This window comes from Parus major, chromosome 13, assembly GCF_001522545.3.
Source record: "Parus major isolate Abel chromosome 13, Parus_major1.1, whole genome shotgun sequence".
Classification (NCBI taxonomy): domain Eukaryota; kingdom Metazoa; phylum Chordata; class Aves; order Passeriformes; family Paridae; genus Parus; species Parus major.
Window position 1 is genome coordinate 1,422,512 of NC_031782.1, and position 7,624 is coordinate 1,430,135.

A 7,624-nucleotide genomic window follows, 5' to 3' on the forward strand; every position below is an offset into this window, starting at 1 on the left:
CTGGGACAGAGCCCTGCTGGTGCCACCAGCCCCGTGCCCAGGGTTGTGCCAGGGGTGCAGGGGGTGGTGACAGCCTGAGCTGGCCCAGCCAGGCTGGGGAGGGAGGCTGTGGGAGCCAGGATGGGTTGGGTTGGGATTTCACCCACCCGATTTTCAGAGGTGTTGAGTCTGTGCAGAGCTCAGTGATTTCAGACAACAGCGTGGGGGTGAGAACCTTTGGAGCTGCAGGAGGTGAGGGCAGGATGGAGGAGGTGGGGATGAGATTCTCTGAAGGCAGAGCTCTCAACTGCTGCCTCAGCTCGGGGAAATACAGATCCAGAACCCACATGAGAATGATCTCCCTGCTCAGCTTTGTGCAACAGCTCCAACCCCTGCTGCATCAGCCAGGGCTCTGTAAAACCCATCTGTGAATAACCAAACCCGCCTGCCTGCACCAGCACATGGCAAAAACACGGCAAAAACCCAACATCACCCCCAAAGAGGGGCAGGAGGAGGCTTCTCACCCTCATCTCCCCATGCCAGGCTGGTGACAGGACCCTGAGCCTCTCTAGATCATCTGCCAGGCCAGCACCACCTCCTGATGAGCCACAGGGTGACTGCACCTCCAGCGATTTTCTCTAATTGTTTCCCTAATCACATCAAATTGCCCAGGTCCCATTTGTGCTCTCACAGAGTAATTTGCTTTCCCCCATGCCCTGCTGGCCATGTCTCTCTCTGTAACCCCACGTCTGCAGCCACTCCTCAGGGCTCAGGGGGGCCTGGATTAGATTATGGCTTCTAATAAAAATAAGTCTAATGGAATTACACAACAAGACCAGATTAAAGTCAGCTGCTTTGCAAATCCTGGGGTTGGGTTGCTGTTAGCTGAAGGGAAAAGCACGTGGATCATCCCTCTCCCACCTCCCAGCCCCACACATCCAGTGGGTGGGTGGTAACCCACCCTCCGCCCCAGCTGAGGCAAAGGTAACATCTCCCTGGGAAATAATAACATAATAAAGGTAGTCCCATAAAAAAACGCAGCAGGGAGAGCAGGGAATGCCAGGAAACAGAAGTGCAAGGAATTAAATGCAAAAGCCGTGAAGCACTTTCCCCCCTTTCCCATAAACTGCACCACAGCGAGGCTCTTCACCCTCTGCTTCCTCGAGGAATCAGCCAGCTTTACATTGGCACCATTTAATTGGGTGTTGTATTGGTATTTTTAAAAAGAAATTCCGTTTAGAGACTACCTATGGAGACTACACCTAAGGAATGAGGCTCAGGAATGACAACCAGAACAGGGAACAGTCTCTAACTCACCACTCATCAGTGTCTTTCTGCAAAGGGCCAGGGAAGCCCTACGTGGATGTTAATGTGTTCCCATGAGAGAATTTCTTTAACCCCTTGAACTTGGCACTCTTACCCCAGATTTTAGCTACAGGGTTCTCAGGATTTACACCTGCAGTCACAGAATCCCAGAATCATTTGGGTGGGAAAAGCCCTCCCAGCCCACTGAGTCCAGGCTGTGCCCCATCCCCAGCCCAGAGCTGAGTACCACCTCCAGGGATGGGATCCAACCCTCCCTGGGCACTTCCAGTGCCTGAGCTCCCTTTCCATGGGGAAATTCCTGCTGCTGTCCACCCTGAGCCTGCTCTGGCCCAGCCTGAGTCCTCGTGGATCCCCAGGCAGCTGAAGCCAGAGGGGCTCCTCAGTGAAATGACAGATTATTTCCATTTGTGCCTCTGTGAGCAAACCCAAGCAGGGGCAGTCCTGCCCTGCTTCCCCACACCAGCAGGAGTTGGGAGGGTGGAATCTCCTGCTTTTCCCTCCAGCAGCAGCTGTGCTTCCACACAAACCCCAGGAAGGTTTACACAGGATGCAGTGTGATGTGCAGAGCAGCCTTCTGCCTCCTCACACCTCCCTGGCCCTCATTCCATCCCCCTCCTGCACTGGGGGACAGCAGCAAGCACAGTCCCCACAGAGGACACTGTGGTCCTCACCTTGTCCCCCTCCTTGTCCCCCTGTCCTGCTGTGTCCCGGAGCAGGGGAGTGTGGAAAGCAGGAGAGAATTCCCTGATAATTCCTGGGAATCTCCTGGGAATCCCACTGGATTCACAGGGAGATGCAGAGCACACTCAGGTTCAGAGAAATCATTTGTTTTGGAGCATTCCCATGTCCTGTCATCACAGCTGAGGTCCTTGCCCCTAGAAAAGGGACAGCTCCAGTTGTGTGTGGATGCAGGAGAAACTAGAGCACCCACAGAACTGCAATACCTGCTGCTCCTCATCCCCACTCCCAGCACAGGCTCCTGCACCCCTGTCCCACATCCAGCTGCATCTCCCCTGAATTCACCTGGAAACTCCTTCCACAAGTTCCAAGCACGTCTCACCCCAAGGGCTCAGCCCTGTTCTGGCAGGCTCCTGTCCCTTGCTCCCTGGAATACCTGGAAAAGGGGAGCAAACGTGGAAAACTCGAGGCATGCCAGCTGGCTCCAGAGGATGGAGAGGAGGAGAGGGAGAAGCAGGAGCACAGTTGGTGCAGAGGACCAGAATGTACGATTTGGAGACTTCCTAGAGGGCTTTAATAAGCCAACAGGCTCAGCCAGAGTGCTCTCACATTTAAATCGGTGTTTACAAATTCCTGGGCAAACTCAACTCTTCCTGTCTGTCCCTGGTCAGAGCCTGCTTGAGGAAATGAGACAAACACCCCTTGGTGTGGAAGGAGTTATTATTTAAGTTATTATTTAAGCACACTCACAGCCTGACTCATGTTTGTTTTTCAACGGCGTCGTTGGACAGCGCTGGCAGAGCCAAGGTCAGGCTGGCACAGGGAAGAGGCACAGGGAAGATCTCAGAGGAGAGGAAGCTGCTGCTCCTTGCCCATTCCTGGTGGGAATGCTCCCATCCCTGGGTGCACCTGTGGCTCTTCTTCCCCCAGGGAGTGGCACTGCACATCCCTGGATACCTTCCCTGGAGAATGACCTCAGCCAGGCCATCCCTCTGCTACACTCACAAAATCCAAATAATCTCCTAAAAAGCTCCACCCTGCCTTTGCCAAGCGACACCAGCCAACTGCAGTAACAGGGGACAGAGAAAAATCATCCTCCTTCAAGAAACACTGGGAAATATTCCCATTAAAAAGGAAAGTATTTTGTATTTAAGGAGAAATGAAGTCATAATGACATCACACATCTCAAAACACACTCCAGGCTATCCGGGAGCCTAAAGCTGGCAAACGAGGATTTGGCTCCTTCCTCACCACCCTCAACAGCACAAACTTGCAGCTGGGTAATGTTTTAATTACTCACCCTTCTAGCAAGTTTCTGAGTTTGTTTTGGAGCAAGGGGAGGTGCCTCAGGGGGCTGGGGAAGGGACTCTGCTCTGTCTCTCCCAGAGTCAGATCCACAAACTCACTCAAATCAAAGCATCCAGGCTTGAGCAGGACTCCTGTGAGCTTCCCTCACTCCGGGGTAATTCTGAGCAAGCTTCAGCAGCAACGAAATGCTTAAACCTCAGTGACACGAGCTTGGAATGGGTACAGAGCTTGGGGAACTCCAGTGTGAGCGGAGCCTTTGCACTCTGGACCCCAGGACACAGCTGGCACGGCTCAGAGCTGCCCCAGTCCTGGAAAACACCTTCCTTCACCACAGAACCGCCGAGGGCTGGAAAACCTCTCTGAGATCCTCTGGTGACCCAGCACTGCCAGGGCCACCACTGAGCCACGTCCCCGGGTGCCACAGCCTGCCCGTCCTTTGAACTTTGCCAGGGACAGCCATTCATCCTCACTTAGCAAAGATTTCCACTCGTGCAGAGCCGGCCGAGCCTCCACTCCCTGTGCCAGGGGCTCCTGCTCCCTGCCACCCTCATTCCCGGTGACTCTCCCTGTGCCAGGGGCTCCTGCTCCCTGCCACCCTCATTCCCGGTGACTCTCCCTGTGCCAGGGGCTCCTGCTCCCTGCCACCCTCACTCCCGGTGCTCCTGCGGGTCAGTGCTGCCCATTCCAGCACTTTGCTGGCCGCAGGAGCCGCACATCCCAGCGGTGGCAGATGCTGCTCGCTGTCACCTTTACCTGTGCGACCACACACGCACCAACCTTCCCTCCCCTGCCTCCGTGTGCTCCGGGGCCCTGCTGGGGAACCGGGGGACACCGGGCACCGCACTCGGGGGACACCGGACACCGCACCCGGGGGACACCGGGCACCGCACCCGGGGGATATCGGGCACCGCACCCGGGGGACACCGGGCACCGCACCCGGAGGATATCGGGGACCGCACCCGGGGATATCGGGGACCGCACCCGGGGATATCGGGCACCGCACCCGCATCCGCATCACCCCCGCCGCTGCCCAAGGGCAGCTGCCAGGGCAAGGACGGCGAACAGCAGCCCCCGGAGCGGGTTTGCCACCATCCCCACCGGACGCCCCTTCCACCCGCTCCCTCCGCCGCCTCCTGCTCACCATGGCCGGGGCAGAGCCCCGCGGCGCCCGGCGCGGCTCCCCCGGCGGGGCCGCTCATCCTGGCGGGGCAGGACGGCTGTCGGCGCTGCCCAGGTGCGGGATGCGGGGCCTCCAGCCCGCCCGGGTGGGGATGCGGGATGCGGAATGCCGGATGCGGGGTGCGGGATGCTGGATGCGGGATGCGAGATCCGGGATCCGGGGTGCGGGATCCGGGGTGCGGGATCCGGGATGCGGGATCCGGGGTGCGGGATCCGGGGTGCGGGATGCGCTCCCGCCCGTGGCTCCGCGGGCAGCGCCCGCCCCCGGCCCGCCCCGCACGGAGAGCGGGGGATGCCCGGCCCTGTCCCCGCCCCGCCCGGGGAAAACCGGAGCCGTCCCCCCCGAGAGAACAGCCCCGAGCCCGCCCCGTGTGCCCCGGGAGCGGTGCGAGAGCTGCGGGAGGGGCACCTCTGCCTTTATCCCGGTGAATTCTCGCTGATGCTTTTCCCTCGCTTTCCGAGCAACTTCAGGCATCAGTGGTTTGGTTTGCTTGCTTGTGTGCAGAAGGGAAGTGGAGCAAGCCCATCTTACTATAACTCGCTCGACAGGAACCTCTTTTTAAAGATCTGAGGGGTTTTGGCAAAGATCTTTCAATGGATTTCTCAAAACAAACAAAAAATTGGCGGTATTTCCAAGCACACTGCAAAGGCTTTTTCAGCTGCAGCATCAGCCCAGCTCCTCTGACATTATTGGAGCTTTGGCAGCTGAAATCTGGCCCTGACACCCTCAACAGAGCTCAGTCTTGGCAGAGCAGGACACCATGAGCAGCTCATCAGCTGAACTTTTAAAACACCCACTGAAACATCAGACTGAGCATAAACCCAGGATCTGAGCAGCTCCATCTCCAGGTATGGCCACCTTTACCTTTCACATCTGGAGCTGCGGTTTGGGGTTTGGGGGTTTCAAAGTGCCTTTGTACAGTCACTGCAAGGCTGGGGTTTCTCAGAGCAGAAGTGCACTGGACCACTGGATTCACAGGGAGATGCAGAGCACACTCAGGTTCAGAGAAATAATTTGTTTTGGAGCATTCCCATGTCCTGTCATCACAGCTGAGGTCCTTGCCCCTGGAAAAGGGACAGCTCCAGTTGTGTGTGGATGCAGGAGAAACCAGAGCACCCACAGAACTGCAATACCTGCTGCTTGCTGACCAAATACATCAAAAACATCAATGGATATTAAACATATTATCAACTTGTTTGATAGGAGTCGGGTTTTTTTAAGATCTGGGGGGTTTTGGCAAAGCTTTTTCAGTGGATTTCTCAAAAATTTGGTGGTGCTTTCAGGCAGTGCAGGCAAACACCACCCAGGCTGGCAGGCCTCATGTGTGCTGCATGTGTTTGTCCATCACTATAGAAACTGAAAGACAGAGAAAGAATAACATTAACAAAAAGTAAAACACATCCAATCCATGAAGAAACACCTTGCCACAATCTGCATTTTCTCAGACTCAAAAGGATCAAAGTGAATGAAGCTGGTCTGGGTGGAGCTTTTAAAGAGTTCCTGAAACAATTTTGGTTTGCCTTCATTTTCCTCTCCATGGAACTAATGTGACTTTTCTGGGCATTATTAGTATTTACTAATAGCAGACACTAGTGGTAGCTACTCATTAGTGTAGCCTCGAGCTGTAATGCTGAATTTACATATAAATAAATGTGGTTTGATGTCTCTTTGTGGAGCAAACAATTGCAGTTCCTCCTGGCAAGATCTGAGTGCTCAGAGCAGCTCCTCACCCGCCCTCCAAGGTGTTCCCAGCCAGGATCTCCTGCAGCAGCTCCCAAGGAACCTGATGGCACAAAAGGGAAAAATCAGAGTGGAGCCCTGAGCCAAACCCATCCTGAGTTTGCAGGAGGGAGAGAGCTGAGGTTAAATGGGTTTCTGTGCTCTTCTGTCAATGTTTGAGTGGGTTGAGGGCCAGCAGCTCTGGAGCAGGGTTAGAAGTGCTCAGGGGAAGGGATTTGGTGCCTGGAGAAGGCAGAGCCCAAGCCCCTTCCATCTTTGGCTGTTCTGATCTGAGCTGTGCTGAGTCCCAGTGCTGTCTCCAGCTGTGGTCATACCCCATCCCTCCTCCTCAATGCAGGTTCCTCTCCAGGATTAGCAGAAGTTCATTCCACCTGAATGGGATGCCTAAAAAAATGGAATTAAAATTTTAAACAGGAAAATTGGAAAGGATTAGAGAGGGAGATAAAGCTTTTTTTGATTTTTGGGGTTTTTTTTCTATTTTTCCTCCCCTCCTCTTTTTCTTCCTGCTCTAACAATGATGAATCCCGAGATCTGCTTGGGAAAGAGAGTGGCTGAGTGATTCATCGGGACTGAATCACTGTCACTCTGCAGAGGAATTCGCTGCCTTTGCTGCTGCAGGTGTAGCTCCATCCCTGCTCTGGATCCCTGCTGCCCCTCCAGGAGCAGGGGGGGACAGAAATCCAGCCCCAGAGAGCAGCTTTGGGTCTGTTCCCTGGTCTCCTTCCGTGGGAGGGATTTTATGGAATACACGGAGTTTCTGAGGGTTTTAGCCACTGCTGGATCACGCAGCCTCCCACACCCCTGGGGAAGAACTTTCCTTCTATTCCATTTTCAATGCAAGCTTTCCCCCTCTCTCTCAGAGATTCCCCCACTAATCCTGGGATACAGCAGCAATTGGTACCCAGAGCTCAGCTGGAAAGTCAGGATGCAGCAGCTGAATTCCTGGGATTTCCCAGGGGCTGGATTTCCTGAGGGACATCAGAGGAGAGGCAGGAGAAGAACTCTGATCTGCAGCTGAATGAAGCTGGGTAGATGCTTGTCCTTACACAGAATTTTGTCTCTGTTGTCACCACCTCCTCTCTTCACATTCCCAGAACCCTCTGGGTTGCCAGGAATTCACATTCCCAGACTCCTGGTGAAGGTGCTCAGCCAAGCCCAGCTGGGGACCAGCTCAAAACTGAAAGGATCAGGAGGAAGAGATTCACCCTGGTGATTCCTGACAGGTTTTTAAATAATCCAACTCTGCCATCTGTGGTAGGAGCTCTCCCTGTTTGCAGGATCTGATCTACTCATTATCTATGAATAGATAATAAATATTATAACAACATTTATATTATATTATATTATATTATATTATATTATATTATATTATATTATATTATATTATATTATATTATATTATATTATATTATA

General features: G+C 54.0%; 1 protein-coding gene across 1 annotated transcript in view; it reads right to left on the reverse strand.

Moving 5' to 3' along the window:
* HTR4 (5-hydroxytryptamine receptor 4) overlaps nt 1-4,711 on the reverse strand; it is a 66,003-nt gene extending 61,292 nt beyond the window's left edge. Inside the window, exon 1 of the mRNA XM_033517787.1 lies at nt 4,433-4,711. The gene's annotated coding sequence lies outside the window, so the exon portion shown is untranslated. The remainder of the gene's footprint in view (nt 1-4,432) is intronic.
* Between the last annotated feature and the right edge of the window lie 2,913 nt (nt 4,712-7,624).